Source organism: Neofelis nebulosa, chromosome 7, assembly GCF_028018385.1.
Source record: "Neofelis nebulosa isolate mNeoNeb1 chromosome 7, mNeoNeb1.pri, whole genome shotgun sequence".
Classification (NCBI taxonomy): domain Eukaryota; kingdom Metazoa; phylum Chordata; class Mammalia; order Carnivora; family Felidae; genus Neofelis; species Neofelis nebulosa.
Window position 1 is genome coordinate 112,646,224 of NC_080788.1, and position 21,807 is coordinate 112,668,030.

At 35.9% G+C, this 21,807-nt stretch overlaps 1 protein-coding gene across 8 annotated transcripts in view; it reads left to right on the forward strand.

Annotated features, from left to right (window-relative positions):
- The window catches only part of FUT8 (fucosyltransferase 8), a 312,495-nt gene that overhangs the window by 67,891 nt on the left and 222,797 nt on the right, over positions 1 to 21,807 (forward strand). For 3 of the 8 annotated variants that reach the window (XM_058739354.1, XM_058739356.1, XM_058739350.1), the window contains exon 3: positions 19,975 to 20,028. The exons of the other annotated variants lie outside the window; for them this stretch is intronic. The gene's annotated coding sequence lies outside the window, so the exon portion shown is untranslated. The remainder of the gene's footprint in view (positions 1 to 19,974; positions 20,029 to 21,807) is intronic. 8 annotated transcript variants of the gene reach the window in all.

Here is a 21,807-nt window from a genome sequence, read left to right on the forward strand (position 1 = left end):
GACACTGAGTCGGATGCTTAACCAACTGAGCCACCCAGGCACTCCACAGAGATACTTTTAAAGCTAAATTTCAAGTACCTGGTCTCTGAAGTTTAACTCTAGACTTTACTGGTTAAGTTACAATCTCCCATAGCATTTAGTTACATATCTATACAATGGAATTACTTTTTGTTCTTTTTCTTTTTCTTTCTTTTCTTTTCCCATAGCATTTAGTTACATATGTATACAAAGAGATTTACTTCTTTCTTTTCTTTTTTCTTTCTTTCTTTCTTTCTTTCTTTCTTTCTTTCTTTCTTTCTTTCTTTCTTTCTTTCTTTCTTTCTTCTTTCTAAAACTTATCTTGAGAGAAAGAGCACATGAGCAGGGGAGGGGCAGAGAAAGAGGGAAAGAGAGAGAAGTAGGCTCTGCACTGTGAGGGCAGAGCCAGATGTGGGGCTCAGACTCATGAACCATGAGATCATGACCTGAGCTGAAACCAAGAGTAAGATGCTTAACTGACTGAGCCACCTAGGCATCCCGAGAATTACTACTTTTAATAAGGACCCTCAGGTTTTGTGTGGTTCAAACCAAAAATATATTTTTCTTGGTATATTACATTTACTAGTAATATTACTATAAATATGACTGTACTATCACTACTGCTGTTGTAAACTACTTCTGTCATTACTATTAGTACTTCTGTTAGTACAATGTTCTAATGGTATTACTCCTTGTCCTCCTCCTCCTCCTCCTCCTCCTCCTCTTTCTGGGTAATACTTGTTTTTACTAGGAACCACTTTAAGTTCTTTTTTTTTTAAATTTTTAATTAAGTTTTTTAAGTGTTTTTATTAAAAAATTTTTTGAATGTTTACTTTTGAGGGGAGGGAGGGGCAGAGAGAGAGGGAGACACAGAATCTGAAGCAGGTTTCAGGCTCTGAGCTGTCAGCACAGAGCCTGATGTGGGGCTTGAACTCATGAGCTGGGAGATCGTGACCTGAGCCGAAGTTGGATGCTTAACCAACTGAGCCACCCAGGCGCCCTGTTGTTATTATTTATTTTTTAGAGAGAGAGAGAGAGAGCGAGAGAGCAAGTGAGCAAGCCGGGAAGGGCCAGAAAGAAAGGGAGACAGAAGATCTGAAGTGGGCTCCGTGTTGAGAGTGGAGAGCCCCATGTGGGGCTGGAACTCATGAACCATGAGATCATGACCTGAACTGAAGTTGGATGCTTAACCAACTGAGCCACCCAGGCCTCCCTAATTTATTTTTTATTTTAAGTAATCTCTGTGCCCAGCATCGGGCTTGAGCTCACTACCCCCAAATAAAGAGTCACATGCTGTACCAACTCAGTCAGCCAGGTGCACCTACTTTAAGTTCTTTATAGTTTTGTTTTATTCTTTTGAGTTCTTTACAGTTTTAAGATGGGAGATAAGAGGGGCGCCTGGGTGGCTCAGTCGGTTAAGCATCCGACTTCAGCTCAGGTCACGATCTCACGGTCTGTGAGTTCGAGCCCCACGTCAGGCTCTGGGCTGATGGCTCAGAGCCTGGAGCCTGCTTCCAATTCTGTGTCTCCCTCTCTCTCTGCCCCTCCCCAGTTCATGCTCTGTCTCTCTCTGTCTCAAAAATAAAATAAACGTTAAAAAAAAAAAATTAAAAAAAAAAAAGATGGGAGATAAGATCAACTTTTAGGAAGGATTTTCAAGGGTATTGATTGAAAAACAGTGACTACTTCACGAAAACTTAATAAAATTATCCCCATTTTCAAAAAGTATTCTGATAATTCTAAGTTCTAGTTAGAAGGGTTATCCTATGTTATCTCTTTCATAATGTTTCTTGGTAAGTATTATTATATGCGTGGTAATAGGATTGACTTTTATGATTAGATTTATTCCAAATAAAAATTATTCCTAAATATGAAGCTTTTTTCTACTTAAGTATGTGCTTTTTTTGTTGTTGTTGTTACTCTTGATATTTCCCTGGACATTCAGGTTAGTCAGGGTGTTTGTGTGGTTTAGAATTGCTGTAGGGAGCATAAGCTATAGAGTAAGGCAGGTATGGTCTGATTCCTGACTTGGATACTAGCTAGGCTTGGGTAGTTCACTTAGACATTTAGTTAGAAGACCAGGTTTGTAAAATGTTGAGAGCACTCTAAGGGTACTCTGTGATACTCAAATGCTTGAGAGCTCTGATTGTTCCTTGTCTTTCTTTTTGGTCAGTAGAGGTTGGAAGTGCATTCACAGTCACAGAAATCTTTGTACGTATGGTTACTATTCTGAAAAGAGACATTCTGTCTTCCACTGTATATAGTTATGTATCTTAGATACTTCAGTTTTTAGAGCAATAGTGTTACTATGGTTTAGGGTCTGAGTTACTGGCTTGAGGAAATTTGATATAGGCAACTTCAGAAGAGAAGATAAATCTCATTTAAAAAATATTACTTACTGTGCTACCAGTTAGTAGTGACTTGTAATATGGAAATATTCTTAAAAATTCTAGGAAATGGGCACCTAGGTGGCTCGATTAAGTGTCTGATCTTGATTTTGTCTCAGGTCATGATTCTAGGGTCTTGAGATCAAACCCTGTGAGCCCACTTGAGATTCTGTCTCTCTCCCTCTGCCTCCTCCCCGGGTTTGTGCTCTCTCTCAACAAACAAACAAATAAACAAGCAAAATCCTAGGATAATTGTACTTTTATGATGGTTTATTACGTGTATTTTGTATTTTGGGAGTTTTAAAGGGGAAGGGGATCTCTTAAAAACATATTGGATTCTTTTGCACATTAATAAGTTACTTGACAGTTTGAATAATTGTAAATGAAAGTAGAATTATTATTAATTTAATTTAATTTTATTAATTAACTAGGCTCCACACCCAACCTGGGGATTGAATTTACAACCCCTAAATCAAGAGTCCTGTGCTCAGGACCGAGCCAGCCAGGTGCCCCGGAAGTAGAATTTTCATTTTATTTAATTCTAGATTCTAGAGGACGCTTTACAAAACATCCAGTCAGTCAATTAGTAGAGTGGTACTTTTTATACTTACTGTTAAGTTAAAAACTGGAATTTGTAGAGTGATAGTATTCTACATGACACTTTATCAAAGAGATTGTATTCGTTGACAGCTTCATATAAACTTTTCCTGATCACTCAGTGTAAAATAAATGCCTAGTTTTTATCATATATTGTGTATGACACTTTATGTGTGTGTGTACATGTGTTTGTATTTGTTTATTGAGTATTTTCTTACCAGGATGAAAGTTCCATGAGTTTTTTTTGTTTTGTTTTGTTTTTTTAATCAAAATATTTATTAGATGCTTAACTGTACATGGCCTGAGTTGTGAATGGGCTTTGTTAAAAGCTTGAGTGCCTGGCTAAACCCAGGAAAACTGCCTCCTTTTCGTGTTCACAGAGCAGCTACTGCTGATAGTTGGGCCAGTCCTATAGCCTGCAAAGGAGCGGATAAATATACCAGAGCAGGATTCTGCTAAATTGGAATGGAGCCAGAGTTAAGGGTGCTAAGCCAACCCTTCCAGCCAACCCTTCAAGATATATCCTGAGCACCTAAAATAGCACCTGATACTTAGTAGGTGGTCAATGAATATTTGATGGAGGATTTTTCTATTTATTTATTTATTTATTTATTTATTTATTTATTTATTTATTTATTATTTGTTTTTGAGAGGAGGAGTGGCAAGGATCAGATTTGAGTGAGATATAAATAACTTCAAGTTATTCATTTTTTTTTTTAATTTTTTTTAATGTTTATTTTTTGAGAAAGAGATTGACATAGTGTGAGCATGGGAGGGGCAGAGAAAGAGAGGAAGACAAGAATCTGAAGCAGGCCCCAGGCTTTGAGCTGTCAGCACAGAGCCCGACGTGGTGCTCGAACCCATGAACCGTGAGATCATGACCTGAGCCGAAGTTGGACACTCAACCGACTGAGCCACCCAGGCGCCCCATTAAGTTATTCATTTTCATAAAGACTATGCTGGGAAAGCATATTTGCATAGTGAAGGAATACATTTCAACGTTTAAAAAATGAGAACTAAGAACTCATTAGTTTTAAGCCTTGCTAGTTTTCATCATTGTAACCTGTTAAAGGAAAATAGAAATTGTGATAATTAAATTAAAAATTCAAGAGAAATTTTGATTGGTAGAGTGATAATATGTTTGTAATAAAAATTATTAAAATTTTAGAAAAATTGCATGCCATGAAATCTCCAAAAGTTAAAAAGTCAAAGTAGAGTGAGGTGTGACGCCTGCGGAAGTCCCTCCAGCCGAAGTATCGTGCTGTGGTGAAGAGAGATGGATTTGTCAATCCTGGAGTTGAGGTTCTGCCTACCTGAGGCTGCTGCTGTGTGGAGACCCTGGGTGAAGCCACCATCAACATATCTGACTAGGAGGCAAAACCTTCAACTGAGGACTTGGGGGATAAGAAAGAAGGAAAATACATTAAACTCAATATTGGATAGGATAGCATTGAGATTTGCTTCAAAGTGAAAATGACAACTCATCTCATGAAACTCAAAGAATCGTACTGTTAAAGACAAGGAGTTCCAATGAATTCACTCAGGTTTCTTTTTGAAGGTCAGAGAATTACTGATAATCACACTGCAAAAGAATTGGGAATGGAAGAAGATGATGTGATTGAAGTTTATCAGGAACATATTATTAGTGAAGTTACCTTAAATAAAGTTCCATAGGGTTTAATTGTCCTGCTAAATAAATCTTATTACTTTGTTATGTAAAGTTATAATGATTGATTTAAGGGATTATGAATGAGTCATCAATGCTTTTCTCTTGCAGTTAGTGATTTCAAACCTTTTTTGTGTTGGTAGCAATGAAAAATTACTTAAGTCCTCGCTGGATGTGAAGAAACTCAAAGTTGCCTTTGGTTGTATCTTCATGGAATGTGAGCGGTAGATTAAATTGTCCTTTTACTAATATAAACACAAAAAGAACTAGTCTAGATTTTTTCTAGGCTTGTATGTCATTTACAGCTTTTTTCCCCCTGAAGATGTACTCCTCATTTCAATACATGTTAAAATTGATGAGTATACTTAAATATGTTTTAGTGGGCCTCCTCACCAGTCTTACTAGCCATATTTTAGTGCTCTCCAGCCACATATGACTAGTGATTGTTATATTGGACAGTGTAGATATAGAACATTTCCTTCTTGCAGATACACCTGATATAGACATTTTTTCTTACAGATTTTAATGATCCAGGTAATTATGATTTTTCAGGTAAGATTCTCAGTATTTTTTGTAAGACATTTGTACTATGAACTATATGTTGATTATTATGTTATATCATGGAGACTCCACTAATTTTTGTTATTCTGTTTTAAAATGTCATTTTTATCTAATTTTGAGACTAGCTTCCATTTTGTAATATAATTTAATGGGAAATTTTGAGATAGTAACTAGAAATTGTTCTTACAGGTAACACAGAACATTAATCTTGTTAAGTGAGGTAATGAATAGAACTGTGTGAAAATTCATTTTAAGGCTTTTACTATCAGTATTTTAGGAATGTGGAGCTTTTAAAACAGCTCTTCTAGCTCCTAATGTGTTTTCATTAAACATGATAATAATGTATTTGTCAGTATAGTACTGGGCTTATAAAAGTTGCTGATTAGATGTTAGTTCTTTTAATACATAGATTTGATGCATAGTTCCCAAACTGGATGATTGTAAGAATTCCCTCAGGAGTGTTTTTTAAAAATACAGATATCCAAGGCATATATATTATATAACATATGTATTAATGCATACAAAGGATTTTGTGCAATTATTCCTTAGCATTAACTCCTTGGGATAGAATTGTTGGCTCAAAAGATTTGAATTATTGTTTAGATTTTTGATTTATAGTAACAAATTCCCTTCAGAAAAGTAGCACCAATTTTTTCTCTACACTGGGTATTATTCAACTTTTAATATTTCTCAGTTGATTAAAAAATCTCTTGTTTTAGTTTGTAATTGATTGTGAGTGCAAGTCAGCATTTTTCATAATTTTTTTAATGTATTTTGAGAGAGAGTGGGGGGGGGATGGCGAGGAGAGTGCGAGATGGGGAGAGGCAGAAAGAGAGAGAGAGAGAGAGAGAGAGAGAGAGAGAGAGAGAGAGAGAATCCCAGGCTGTCAGTGCAGACCCTGACAAAGGGGGCTTGACCCCAGGAATCCTGATCACAACCTGAACCGAAATCAAGAGTTAGATGCTTAACGAACTGAGCCACCCAGGTGCCCCTGCCTGTTTTTGCTATCTGTTCTTGCACACACCTAAGCTTCTTAGTTTGATCAGCAGTAAGCTGAATGATAGGGATAGAAGGCAAGACTAAGAAGAGGAATTGGTGTTCAGAAGAGTGGGGTGATTTTGGTTATTGTGCCTGGTACAGATATGTGCAAAAATGTTAAATCTATCACAGATCTACAAGATTCTTGTACATATTTCCATCCATTGTCTCATAAATGGTATCTTTTTGGAATGTTCCTTTTCAGTTTGAGAGTGGAGGAATTGGCTTTAAAATTTTCTTATATAAAAAAACCAAATATTTTGCTACTGTTATTTAAAAACCATTGATTATATTTGTTTCTGGTTGTTATTGGAATCAGTTTGAAATAATGCCATTAATGATGCCATCTAACACAGCTATTTCTTTTGATTTCTTGCCTATGTGTAAATATGATATGGCAGAAATTCTTAATTTTGGGGACTTTTTATCTTTGTGTCAGTAGTGCCTCATAGTATCTGACCCTGTAAAAGAAAACTCATTTCCTGTAATTACAACACTTCTGACACCAGATGTGTGGGTTTTCCACACCAAGCAACTCTTTAATTCTCTGAGGATACCAATGAGTAGTTAGCACAGGCCCCAGAGGTTAGAGGCTCAGTCCCACACAACTACCCTTCACTTTGGATGCTAGTTGCAAACAGTGGGTAGCTCACACTTCTGTCTGACTTGACTACAAATTGGGAGGGGTCCCATGACTTCCTCCTCAAGTTTTTTAATTGGCTATTATGACTCACAGAACTCAGAAACACTTATGTTTACCATCTTATTACAAAAGATATAATTAAAGATAACGATGAACAGCAAGATGAAGAGATACATAGGATGAAGCCCAGAAGGATCCTTGAGTGCACAGCTACTGGCACATGGATGTGTTTATCAGCTTGGATGCTCAACCCTGTATTTGGTAGGGGGTTTTATTGCACAGGCATGATTGGTTATTAAGTCAGTGTCCAGCTGGACACTGGAGGATAAAGGGTGGGGGTGGAAGTTCCAAGTTTATAATCAGGGTTTGGTTTTCTGATGACCAGACCCTATACTGAAGCTATCCTGGAGCTCACCAAGAGTAGCCTCATTAGAACCAAAGATGTTCCTGTCAGGAAATTTCAAGGGATTTAGGAACTCTGTGTAAGTGGTGTGTGTCCCTGTGGGCCGTAGACAATTGTGTTCAGTCTGAATGGGGTCTTGTAGAGGGATTATAGGTGCTGGCACTGTCAAGAGCCCTTCTGAATACTGGGGGGCTCTGGTTTCCACGTGCAGAATAAACTGTTGACAGTTTATTATCAGGCTGAGGCTTCAGGTTGCAGGAGGATTGTGTTTTTTCTAAGTGATTGGGACAGCACCCCACTAGAAGTCCTCATCTACATATTCCATACTCCTTCCCACCAAGTCCCTTCTGTAAACTGTTGGAGAGCCTCTTTCTACTTCACTGACCCTTGAATGTCCTCTACTGAAAAAGCTTAGCATGGTGCTCGTGTTAAAGGAGGAATACTTAAAGGGATTTTGTTGTTTATCACAAAACATACCTTGAAATACTCATTCAGAACTGAGGGGCAATAAACTGATAACTGACACATATGGGTAATATGGATATCCATTTGGATGGATATGGATAATACCCAAATTTGTTTACACAGTCACCTGTTGATGGACAGTCTGAGTTCTTTCTAGTTATTGGCTCTTAGAACTAAAACTGCCATGAACATTAATATGTAGGTTTTTGTATGGACGTATATTTTATTTTTAAAAATTTTATGTTTTTATTTATGTTTGAGAGAGAGAGAGAGAGAGAGAGAGAGAGCGAGCGAGCACGAGTGGGGGAGGGGAAGAGAGAGAGAGGGAGACACAGAATCAGAAGCAGGCTACAGGCTCTGAGCTTCAGCACAGAGCCCAACACAGGGCTCGAACTTGTGAACCACGAGATCATGACCTGGGTTGAAGTTGGATGCTCAACCAACTGAGCCACCCAGATGCCCCTGGACATATATTTTAATTTCTCTTAGGTAAATATCTAAATGTGGAATAACTGGATCATATAGTAGGTATTTGTGTAACTTTTTAGGAAGTTGCCAAATAGTTTTTCAAAGTGCCTATACCATTTTTTGTTCTTGCAGTGTGTGATAGTTTCTCTATATCTTATCAACATTTGGTATGGTTATTCCTTTTAATTTTAGCCATTCTAGTAGGTGTAAAATGTTATCTACCTGTGTTTTAATTTCCATTTCTCTAATGACTAGTGATATTGAGCATCATTTCTTGTGTTTATTTACCACTTGTATATTTTCTTTGGTAAAATGTGTGCTCAAATCTTTTACCCATTATTTTAATTGGGTTGTTTTCTGATTATTGAGTTTTGAATGCTTCCTATATATTTTGATTCTATGTTTTGCAGAGGTTTTCTCCTGGATGGTGGCTTATCTTTTCATTCTTTTAACAGTCTCTTTTGAGGAATAAAAACTTCTAATTTTGATGAAAGTTCAGGCTATCCATTTATTCTTATCTGGATCATGTTCTTGTTTTTGTATCTATATCTAAGATATAGTTGCCTAATGCAAGGTTATAAAAACTTTCTCCTAAGATATCTTCTGGAAGTTTTATGGTTTTAGGTTTTATGATTAGTGGTATGATGCATTTTGAGTTAATGTTTTTTATGTGAAGTGAAAATTGAATAAGGGTTTTTTTTTTTTTTTTTTTTTGCATTGTGATATCCACTTGTTCTGGGACCATTTGTTGACAGGCCAACCTTTACACTTTTGCTTAAAATCAGCTGATCGTATATGTCTGGGTTTATTTCTGATTACCTAATTCATTACTGATGTCTTGCCTGTCTCAATGCTACTACTATTTTGATTCCTGTGGCTTTATAAGAAGTCATGAAACCAAGTTGTGCTACTCACCTAGCTTTTTTCTTCTTTTTCAGTGTTATTTTGGCTATTGTGCTGGTTATTGATTTATTGCATCTTAGCTCCAGATTCTCCCTTTTTGCCTGTTCTGTGAAAATGGATCTGGCTTTTTTAGTATTTTTCTTTTGCCAGCTGGCATAGTGTTGGGCTTTGTCAATAGAGAGTGCTGCAGAGACATTGCAGGAGGAAAAAGTTTTGCTTCTTGGTTTCTGTGTGCTTGCTTGGCAAGCTCCAGCAGCATACTCAACTTCTCTAGAATCAGCCCACATGGCTTCCTTAGTGTACAGTTCTTGCCGTATGTGTGACTTTACTAGCACTAAGCTTCTTTAGTGCTCAGAGGGCCGCAGTAACCCAGCAGCCAATGACCCAAGGCTTCTCTTTGTACCTCTCGTGTGGGTTTGTAGCAGAATGCCTTCATGGGACGCTGCCAGATAAATGGTTTTTCCTAGCCCCCTTATGAATGGATTTCTGCCAAGTTTCACAAGGCAAATTTGCAGCGAGTTCTGCTGGCATGGCACCAGAATGACTTATCTGTCATTCAGTGAGACAAGGCTGTGCTTTCTCCGACAGGGTCTGATCTCTGCCCTGTAGAAGGGCACTCTTGTGTCAGCCCTAGGAGGTGTTAGCTGCTCTTGTATTCTTTCGTATTCTCTTTGCTTCTCACTAGTTAATTGTTGTTACACCGAGCCCTGTTATAGTTAATATTCTTTATACTTAACTTTCCCTTTTCAAATTTCCTTGTGACCTCTCTTTTCTGATTGGATCCAGAGTGATGCAACTGTTCTAGGTTTTTTTACATTTCCATCTGAATTTTATTTTATTTTATTTATTTATTTATTTTTTATTATTTTAAATTTTTTTTTTTTCTCAACGTTTTTTATTTATTTTTGGGACAGAGAGAGACAGAGCATGAACGGGGGAGGGGCAGAGAGAGGGAGACACAGAATCGGAAACAGGCTCCAGGCTCCGAGCCATCAGCCCAGAGCCTGACGCGGGGCTCGAACTCACGGACCGCGAGATCGTGACCTGGCTGAAGTCGGACGCTTAACCGACTGCGCCACCCAGGCGCCCTCCATCTGAATTTTAGAAGCAGTTACTAAATGTCTGAAAAAAAAAGCCTACTGGGATGTTCACTGAATCTATGCATAAATCTGTGGGAATTGCATTGGAATCTATAGATAAATTTGGGGAGAATTTACCTCTTAACAGTAGTGAGTCTTTTGACCCATGGATAATGTATCACTGTTTATTCAGATTTTCAGTTTCTTTCAGTAGTGTTTTATGGTTTTATTATACAGATTTTTCCCAGATTTTGTCAGATTTACCCCTAAGTGTATTATATTTTTTATGTTCTTATAAATGGTATTGTTTTTGTTAAAAATCCCACTTTTGAGTTGTTCATTGCAAACATATGGAAATGCAATTGGTGCTTATATCCTGCAGCCTTGTTAAATTCATTTTCTGGCTCTAGTTTTTTTTTTGTTTTGTTTTGTTCTGGTTTTTTTTTTTTTTTTTTTTTTTGGCAGATTCCATTGGATTCTACGTAGATAGTCATGTCTTCTGTGAATGAAGAGAGTTTTACTTCTTTAATTCCACTCTGGGTGCCTTTTATTTCTTTTTCTTTGCCTGACTTCATTGGCTAGATGCTCTGGTATAATGGTAAATAGAAATGGTGAGAATGGATATTCTAGTCTTCTTATTTTAGGGGGAAAGCATCTATTCTTACACAAGTATGATGTTAATTATAGATTTTTCATAGATACCCTTTATTGGATTTACTAAATTTGTTTCTATTTCTAGTTTGCAGAGACTTCAAATCAGAAATGGATATTGGATTTTGTTAAAATACTTTTTTGTGTGTGTCTGTTGAGATGATAGTTACTATTTTTTTATGTTTTAGCCCTAGATAATGCAAGTATCTGTTATTGTGCACAATTTTGTTATTTTTCCCCCCCAAAATGACCCTCTCCCCATAAAAAAAGTCAATTAATTTGCATGTAGAGTACCTGGGTTTAAAAAATATTTTATGTGCAATATTATTTCTAATTGGTTAAAACATACACTACACTAATAACAGTGGAGTCTAATTATTGAACTGTGATATGAAAAAAATAGAGAAAAATCTGAGAAGTGTCCAGAAAATATCTACTGAAGAATTGTGATTGAGTACAATTGTTTTAATTCTGAAGTTATGTTCAGCATTACTAATGGGAGACAGTTAGCTATAGGATACTTGAGGATCATTAGTGAGTGCTTAGGAAGCAGTAAAAACAATAAATGAATTACATGAAGAAAATTTTAAAGCATAGAGGCTTGCTTAAAGATAAAAAAAAGCAGTAAGTAGACCTAACAGAACACAAGGGGCTCAGAAGAATGCAGTTGTTTCTTATAGAAAGTACTTGGAGTTAAAGCAATGTAGCTGGTGGTTTTGGTGAAGTGGAAAGAATTGCCCTGGGATAATTGGATTTAATTCCTGTACTTACCACTTGCTAACTGGGTAAGTTTCTTAAACTAAGTTTCTGATTTCTCATCTGTAGAATGAACGTAAGAATATCCCAAGGGTTGTAATGAAGAATAAATAGAATCAGTTACATAAAAGTGTATAGTAGTGTAGTTAGGTGCTTAATAAATGTTTGTCTTTATTATATTTTTTAATGACCAGTGGAAGCTTTTCTATTCTGTTGCCTATTTCCCTGGTGATTATATTTAGTCACACAAATAGTGCCCACAGTTACCTTGAAACCCATCAAGAAAATAAAAAATGAAGCCAATTCCTGCTGCTTTGACCTTCTGTATTTTCATAGTTTCAAAGAAAACTATGAGCACTGACAGAGCTGACAGAGCACTGTCAGCATAAGACTGTATTAGAAAATGCTCTGAAAGAAAGTTCTAACTTGAGGAAGAATGGCAGAATTTTTTATAGGGCATTAGCAGGAGGGGTTAGGCATAGTTTGGGGGAATAGTTGGTCAAGGATGGTTCTCAGAGAATTGATTTTGTAGAGTAGCAGCCATTGGACAGTTTGGATTTTATCAAGAATTTTAGGGAGAATCAGCTGTGGGGGTCAAGGACGTGAGTGGACCAATGGCAAATTCTCAGGTTTTTAGTGTCTGCACAGCAGATTTTTCTATCATTGGCTCTTGCTGTCTTCTCCCCCTCTACCCCTGCCACCCTAGTATAAGGGCCCTTCCATTATCCTGGTCATGATTTTAGACAGCTTCTAGCTCTTGATCTTAGAGGTAGTATCTTTATGAAACTATAAAATACAAGGAATTAAGTATTTCATAGAGCTGGAAAGTTCTTTCAGTCTTTTCTTCCTGCCCTCTTTGCATTGTGTTTTGGATTCTGTTATGTAGCTGCTCTGCAGTAGAGGAAATGGTAACGTATGATAATGAAAAACTTCAAAGTAGTTTGAAGGCTGGAAGGGAGATTTGAAATGCGGGGAGATTTGAATAGGGTTTTGCAGCAGCTATTTTAGTTGATGACACATCTTCAACTTAAATTGTAATTCATTTTTTTTTTAAAGTTTGCCTTATATTTCTGTGATGATTCTAGTAGAAGTCAAATGAAATTATTTTTGATAGCTGGTTTGTGAACGTTGGTATTTACAGCCAACCTTCCAAAGCCTACCTTGGCTTTCAGGGAGCTCAGCTTGTGACTAAATGGATCATCTCTTCTCTTGTATCTATTTAATGCATTACTGGTTTCTAGCAGCTGATACTTAACATTGTTCATTCTTGAGTGTGGTGCTTCATGTGATTTCTTTTCCTTTATGAGGTACTTTTTGACTATAGGTGGATCCATTCTCCTGTATATATAATCTGTGCTTTGAAATTAAATTATCCTTGTCCTTTTTGAATACATATCCTTTTATTATCTGATAGTTTGCTCTTGCTTTGTGGCTTCCTGGGTCCCTTTTGTAATGCTTACTTAGCTTTTAATTTAAATACAAGATTGCCTTAGTTAGCATCCAAGGAAGACTTTGGCCTATTCAGACATTGAGAAAATATGAATATTTGACCACTATATTTAGGATTATTGGGGCTTTTCATTCTAATTTTTAGAATATAGAAAGTGAGGCAAGTTTCTTATTTTTTCCTAATCAAGCTCACCATAGACCTTGTACTTTTTAAACTGGCTTGAATGAAAAAAATACATCTATGAAGAATGGCATATCTGCTATTTCTACATGGATGTACTTACCATAACTGTGGAAAATATATTTGATTTACTGTGAAGCTCTCAGGGTAAATGTTTAAGATATAATCAATATTTTAGTATTTTCATGTATAGTTAAGCACTTTCCGTAAATTATGATAATGTTATTTATGGTTTTATTTGTTCTGCAAAATATCACAAAAAGTTCCATAATGTGGCTTTCTTTTTTTGGTATTCAGAGGCAGTTAGATAAGATTTATCTACAACTAAATAGTACGTCACTGGTGAGAATCTTTTCTACCTATTATTCTACTTTTTAAATCTCATTCTCTTCCACTCATAACATTTGGTGATATGATACAAATGCCACTGTCATAGCTTTCTTTAATTTTCTGGAAAGTATCTTTTATAGTCTCCATATCTTTAAATCTTGGGAACTCTGAAAAGCTTCTTTATCCTTTATTTCTTCTCAAGAAAATACCTTCATTTACTCTTGATGTTTTTGTAGAAATTCCTGCTACCCACAGATAGAAATAAAAACATGCAATGTAAAATCTCAGTCATTTAGAGCATTTTAAAAATTAACAAATCAATTATTTAAAAAGTTCCATAGATTTGTGATCTTTTTCAGTTTTATTCTGCGTTATTGAAGTATAATTGACATATATTGTAAAATATTTAATATATGCATAATGGTGACTTCATATAGTCTCTCTTAGTACTTATATAATGCAGTATTATCAACCATAGCAATCATGCTTTACATTAGATCCTCAGACTTTATTCATCTCATAGCTGGAAGTCTATACTCCTTTACCACCCTCTCCCTGTTTCCCTCATCACCCAGTCCCTGGCAACCACTTTTCTACCCTCTGTTACTATGAGTTTGATTTTTTTTTTTAATTTCACAAATAAGTGATACCATGTAGTATTTTCTCTCTGTGTGACTTATTTTACTTAATATAATACTCTCAAGATTTATTCATTATGTTGGAAATGGGAGGATTTCTTTTTTTCCTCGTGAATGAATAATGCATTATACACACACACACACACACACACACACACACACACACCACATCTTTATTCATTCATCTGTTGATGGACACTTGGGTTGTTTCCATATCTTGGCTATTGAGAATGATATTGCAGTGAACATGGGAATGCAGGTATCTCTTTGAAATCCTGTTTTCATTTCCTTTGGATGTATACCCAGAAGAGGGATGTCTGGATCATTTGGGTAATTCTATTTTTAATTTTTGAGGAAAACTCCATACATTCTCCATGGATCTAACAGGTTTTTTTTTCTGTGTGTGTGTGTGTGTGTGTGTGTGTGGAGTGTTAGTATTTTTTTTTATATATAATATCATATTACTGCAAATGGCGAGTTCTATGAACTCCTTTCCAGTTTGGATGTCTTACTTCTTTTTCTTGCCTAATGGCTCTGGCTAGGACTTTCAGTACTGTGTTGAATGAAAGCAATGAGAGTGGACATCTTTGTCTTGTTCCTGATCTTAGAGGAAAAATTTACAGCTTTTCACCATTGAGTATGGTGCTAACTGTGGGCTTGTCATATGTGGCCTTTATTTTCTTGAGGTATGTTTCCACTATATTCAGTTTGTTGAGAGTTTTTACTATGAAAGAATGTTGAATTTTTTAAAATATATTTTTCATCTATTGAGATGATAATATGAATTTTATCCTTCATTTTGTGTGTGCTATATTACATTTATTGATTTGTCTATATTGAACCATTGTTGCATCACAGGAATAAAACCAACTTGATCATAGTGAATGATCTTTTGAATGTGTTGTTGAATTCTGTTTGCTAATATTTTGTTGGGGATATTTGCATTCATGTTCATCAGGGGTATTGGCCTGTAGTTTTCTTTTTTGTAGTGTCCTTGTTTGGTTTTGATATCAGGGTAATGCTGGCCTTGTAAAATGAATTTCTTCCATTCTCTTCAATTTTGGGGAAGATTTTTGAGAAAGTTTGGTATTAATTCTTTTGGTAGAATTTACCAGTAAAGCCATCTGGTCCTGAATTTTTTGTAGGGAGGTTTTTGATTACTTATTAAATCTTGTTAGTAAATGTTCTGTTCAGATTTTCTATTTTTTCTTGATTCAGCCTTGGCAGGTTGGTGTATTTCTAGGAATTTGTCCATTTTTTAGGTTGTCCAATTTGTTGGTGTGTAATTGTTTGTAGTAGTCTCTTATGATCTTTTGTATATGTGTGATACCAGCTGTAATGTCTCTTCATTCATTTATGATTTTATTTGAGTTCTTTCTCAGTTTTCTTGGTTGGTCTAGCTAAATGTCTGTCTTTTCAAAAAACCAGCTTTTAGTTTCATTGATTATTTTTTTTAAATTTTTATTTCATTTATTTCTACTTCATTCCTTTCTTCCTTTTTTTTTTTTTTTCTTCTTCCTTTGACTAACTTTGGGCTTAGTTTCGTTTTATGTTTCTAGTTCCCTGATGTGTAAAGTTAGGTTGTTTATTTGAGTTTTTTATTATTTCTTAATGTTGGTATTTATTATTTTGAACATCCCTCTTAGAAATGCTTTTGCTGCATCCCTTAAGCTTTTGTATTGTGTATTTCCATATTAATTTGTCTAAAGATAATGTTTATTTTTTCTTCGATCCATTTGTAGTTCAATAGCATGTTGTTTAATCTTCACATATTTGTCAATGTTCCAAGTTTCTTCTTGTAATTGATTACTAGTTTGATACTATAGAAAAGATGCTTAATAAGATTTCATTTTTAAAAATTTATTAAGACTTGTTTTGTGGCCTAACATGTTGTATCCTGGAGAATGTTCATGTGTACTTAAGTATTCTCTTACTGTTACAATGTCTTATAAATTTCTTTTATGTCCATATGGTCTAATGTGTAGTTTAAGTCTTAAGTCCAGTGTTTTCATATTGATATTCTTTCTAGATGATCTATCCATTTTTGAAACTGAGGTATTAAGGTTTCTACTATGATTGTGTTGTTGTCTATTTCTCCCTTCAGGTCTGTTATTATTTGCTTTATATATTTAGGTGCTTCCATGTTGGATAGATAAATATTTTAAAATCCTACAACCACTTGTTGGATTGACCCCTTTAGTCTTATATAATTACCTTCTTTGTCTCAAATGCACTCTTTTGCTGGGAATGCTATTTTGTGTGATGTAAGTGTAAATATTCTTGCTTTCTTTTAGTTTTCTTTTGCCTGGAATATCTTTTTCCATCCCTTTCCTTTCAATCTGTATATATCCTTAAGACATATAAGAGAACTTAGTCCCTTACATTTAAAGTAATTATAGATGGATATGGACGTAAGTGTCATTTTGTTAATAGTTTCTTGCTGTTTTGTAATTCCTTTGTTCCTTTTTTAAATGTCTTTGTGATTTGATACTTGTCTATAGTGGTGTGCTTAGATTTCTTTTTGTTTACCTTTTGTATATCTGTTACAGGTTTTTGCTTTCTGGTTACCATGAGGCTTACGTAAAACATTTTATATTTGTGATAGTCTGTTTTAAGTTGATATCAACTTATGTCAAATGCATACTAAAGCTCTCTTTACTATACCTCAGTGCATTTTGTTTTTGATGTTATAATTGACATCTTTTTACGTTGTGTATCCATTAACAAATTATATTATTTTTGTCTTTTAGGCTTCATACTAGATTTACAAGTGATTTACCTACCTTCGTTACAAATTATGTTAATCTGATTTTAACTATGAACAGTATTTACCTTTACCAGGGAGATTTATCCTTTGTTTTCTTGTTACTAATTTGTTTCATCCTTTTGTTTGCAGCTTGAAGAAGTCATCTTAACATTTATTACAAAGCTGGTCTAGTATTGATGAACTCCTTAAACTTTTACTTTCCTAGAAAACTTTTTATCTCTCCTTCAACTCTATAGGACAACTTTGCTGGGTAGAATATTTTAGGTTGGTAGTTTTTTCTTTAGCACTTTCATTGAACTTATTACCTGCAAAAGTTTTTCAGATTTTGCTGAAAAATCTGGTAATCTTACGGAGACTCCCTTTTACATAGCATACATTTTTCTTTTGCTGCCTTTAAGATTCTGTCCTTGTCTTCAACTTTTGACAATTTAATTATAGTGTATCTTGGTTTGGATTTACCTTGTTTGAGATTCTGTGGGCTTCCTATATCTGGAGTTCTGTTTCTTTTTCTGTGTTAGGAAAGTTTTCAGCCATTATTTATTTGAATAGGCTTTCAGCCCCTTTCTCTTTTTCTTTGCTTTCTGGGACCCCATAATAAATATATTGATGTACTGGATGGTGTCCCACAATTTCCTTAAGCTTCACTCACTCTTTTTCATTCTTTTTTCTCTTTATGTCCCTATTTGGATGACTTTCACTGCCCTGTCTTCAAATTTGCTGATTCTTTCTTCCATTTGATCTAATATGTTGTAAAATCCCTTCTGTTGAATTTTTCAGCTCATTTATTTAATTCGTCAGCTCTGTGATTTCTGTCTGGTACTTCCCTATATTTTTTATCTCTGTTGAAATTTTCATTTAGTGAGCATCTTTGTAATCATTTTGTGCTCTTTATCAGGTAAATCACTTCTTTCCCTTTTATTAAGATCTGTTTCAGAGGTTTCATTTTTTTGTTTGTAATATATTTCTTTGTTTCTTCATTTTTCTTAATTCTCTGTGTTGGCTTCTGTGCATTAGATAAAACAGTCACATGTCCCAGTCTTGATGGAATGGTCTCATGTAGATGCTGAATCTTACCATTCAGCCTGGCCCTAGCTCTTGGTTGTTTCTCAGACCTTTGTGGTTGTCCAAGCTGCCTTCTTCATGACTCCCAGTAGTTGAGAGTATTTCAAGATCTTTCAGTGTCCCCAAGTGGAGGATCAGTCACCACCAATATGCTGGCTGAATGAAAGCTGGACCCTCAGGTAGCAGCTTAAAAAAATTTTTTTTTAATGTGTATTTTTGAGAGAGACAGAGACAGAGTGTGAGTAGGGGAGAGGCAGAGAGAAAGGGAGACAGAATTCGGAGCATCCTCCAGGCTCTGAGCAAGCTGTCAGCACAGAGCCTGATGCTGGGCTTAAAGTCACAAACTGTGAAATCACGACCTGAGCCAAAGTCGGATGCTTAACCAACTTAGCCACCCAGCTGCTCCTCAGGTATCAGGTAGCAGCTTTTAAGTATGCAAGTAGATGTGTCTTTCAGGGAAAGACTGGAATCTGGGTGTTTCCCTCTCTTCCCTTTGTTCTGAGCCCTGGGGGTTAGCCAATTAAGAAACTTAAGAACTATTTGTTTGCTTTTGTCTTATGGGACCTGTGAATGCCATCCTTGCTTGCTCCCAGAACCAAGCAATCAAGTAGTGTATCCCCTGGGTAGAAGCCACGATACTCAGAGTGCCAGATGTGTGTACAAGCCCCTTCCAGGAAGCTGTTTGTGATTTATAGTGATCTACTAGGGGAATGCACATTTGGTGTCTGCTGGCTTCCCAGTTTTCATGCAAGACTGACATCCGTCTGTAGATGTATGCTAAATTAGAAGCCTCATCCTCTGGCAGCAAGTTTTAAATTATGTAAATAGGCTTCTTTCTGGGAATGAGTGGGGAGATGGGTGTTTCTGTCTCCTTCCTGTGTGTTGAGCCCTGGGGAGATAGCTGCTTAAGAACTATTTATTTGTTTGCTACAATCCTGTTGAGGATTGTTGAGTCTGCTAATGCAAGACTCACTGGCTACCAGAGTTGGGCTATCACAGGGTGTGTCTTTTGGGCAGAAGTTGCAAAGCCCAGGCACCAAATGTGTACGCAAATTCCTTTCAGGAAGATACCAGTGACTGGGAGCTGGGCAGAGAGAGAACACAAAGATGGTGCCCACTGGCTTTCTTGGTCTCTAGAGAGAATTACAGCTGATCCCTAGATGTGTGTTAAATGAGAAGCCTTACCCTAAGGCTGCACCTTTTAAGGTAGCCAAATAGGCCTGTTTCAGGAAAGGCTGGTAGATGGGCATTTTTGTCTGTTGCCTCTGTTCTGAGTCTTAGACGCATAGCCACCGTGAGTCCCTGAAGCCCACCAAGAACTGTTTCTTTATTTGCTGTAGTTTTCTGGGTCTTGGGGACACAAGCCCCAATGGCTTTCAGAGCTAGATGTTTTGGGGGCTCATCCCTGAGTTAGAAGTCTTAAAAGTTGCGGCACTAGATGTGGGTTGAAACCCTTTACTCCTCAGGGAGAAGCTGGTAGTTGTGAATTCCCTCTCAGTTGTATGTCAGTCTGCTGGGAGTGGGGTTTATGGAGAGAGTGTTTCTCAGCTTCTCCTACCCATTCAATGTATGTTTTTTCTTATTTGTCCTCTGGATTTCTTTCAGCAGGATTTGTTTCATGTTTAGCTGTAGATTTAATATGTCTGTGAGAGGATGTGAGTTTGAGATTTTGTTGCCATCTTTGACTAGAATCAGATTTGTGATTTTCAAATGTTATCCCTTTGAACGAATAACAATATAGTGAATTAACTGGGATGCCAGTGATATCTAAAATATAACACATAAGTGAGTCTTAAGAGGTGTATAACTTCATTTTCTGCATGATGTAACTTTTTTAGTAAATATACCATTAGAAAATACAGTAGTTCCAGTAGTTCCCCCTTATCCACAGTTTTCCTTTTCATGTTTTCAGTTACCCAGAGTCAACCAGTCTATAAGCAGATGACTCTCCTTCTAACGTCAGAAGGTCAGTAGTAGCCTAATGCTTTGTCACAGTGCCTGTGTTGTTCACCTCACTTTATCTCATCATGTAGGCATTATATCATCTTACATCATTACAAGAAAAGGGATGGTAAAATATATTTTCAGAAAGAGAGGCCATATTCACGTTATTTTTATTATGGCATATTGTTACAATCTGTTTTATTTTCAACTATTGTTGTTAATTTCTTACTGTGTCTTATTTATAAATTAAACATCATCATAGGTCTACATGTATAGGAACAAACATAGTATATATAGGGTTTGGTGCTATCTTCAGTTTTAGTCCACTGGAGGTCTTGAAATGTATACCCTACGGAAAAGAGTGGAGGGGAGACTATGGTATGTTTGGAATGATAGCAAAAGGCTTCTTTGTGTTGTTTATTGAAATCGTACATAAATCTAGCTTGTGTCATACTCGTCTCATAGTTACGTAAAATAAATGGCATGGTGAAAGAGAAGAAACATGAAATGAGAGTTTCTGCAGAATTACTGAAGGAAAGAAGTGCAGTGTACTTTCTAATGTACTTTTTAATGTTAAAAAAAAATTGAGAATTCCACAACCCAAGGAAGTTGAGAAAGCTTCTTGCAAGGAAGTTGAGAAAGCTTCTTGCGCTTATGTAACAATTTTTAATCTATTAGTTGCAGAGCAAAAACAATAGGAAATTAATTAATTTTATATAAAAAATAGCTTTTAACTATGGAGTCCTCCTATCATTCTTCAGTTTGTTAAGCCTACTTTTGGTTGTTATTATTAAAAAAAAAATGTAATTAGGCAGTTACAAGAAAGCTTCAGAACAGCTGTAATTACAGCTGCAGATTTAGTCAAAATAGGGGTTTTTAAAGGCTCCTCACTCTCCTTTCGCATCTCTTTCCCTTACCCCAAGTAACCCAAATTTAGTTGTAAAAGTTTTGGTGAGCTCAGGATTCCCGAAACTGGAGTGCCATATGTTTAACTGCATGCAGATGTGATGATTATATGTGACTCTTCATTAAGGTTTCTGGAACCTTTTTAGTTCTATTGCTCTATGCACAGTTAAATGATTTTTATCAGCTTGTTTCTGTATTTAATTTTATAGATATACATGTATTCCAAACACACTTTAGTGATTTTTATCAAGACTCTGGCATCTGCTAAAACTATTTAGGGGGATAATAGTTTTTATATTCTAAATTTGACGTAATGTTGATATTATTACAAGTTGACTGGAAATATCTGCAAAACCTTACATCTATGTTTTTCTTCAAATTTTACTTCAAAATTTTTTTTAAAAATATTTCTTCAAATTTTACTCTATTAGGAAATTGACTTTAACCTTGTCTAAAAACAATTTGGTAAATCTGTTAATTTTTGGAGCAAGTTCCGTTATAAACAAGAAGTTAAATATACATCCTTGTTGGTCGTCCTCTGATTCTCTCTTCCTGTGGCTTTATGATTTAGGGATATAGATGTCATTCTAAGGTCTAGTTTTCAATTAGTCAAGGATTGGATAAAAGGGTTATGAAAACCGTGGCTAAGAGCAAGGTTTGGGGCCAGTCTCACTGTCTCAACTAATTGCCATCTCTTTTGCAGATGTTAGTTATGAAATGTCGATCATGAGCTACATAACGTAACTTCGATTCTAACCATAATTTTACAGGGTTATATTTTCAGAATTGGTTTAAAATTGTAGTCATTTGCTGTTGAATCACACATAAGGAAATTCAAAGAGTCTTTTGCCAAAGCTAACAATTCAACACTTTCAGGTAGGAAAGCAAATGAAAC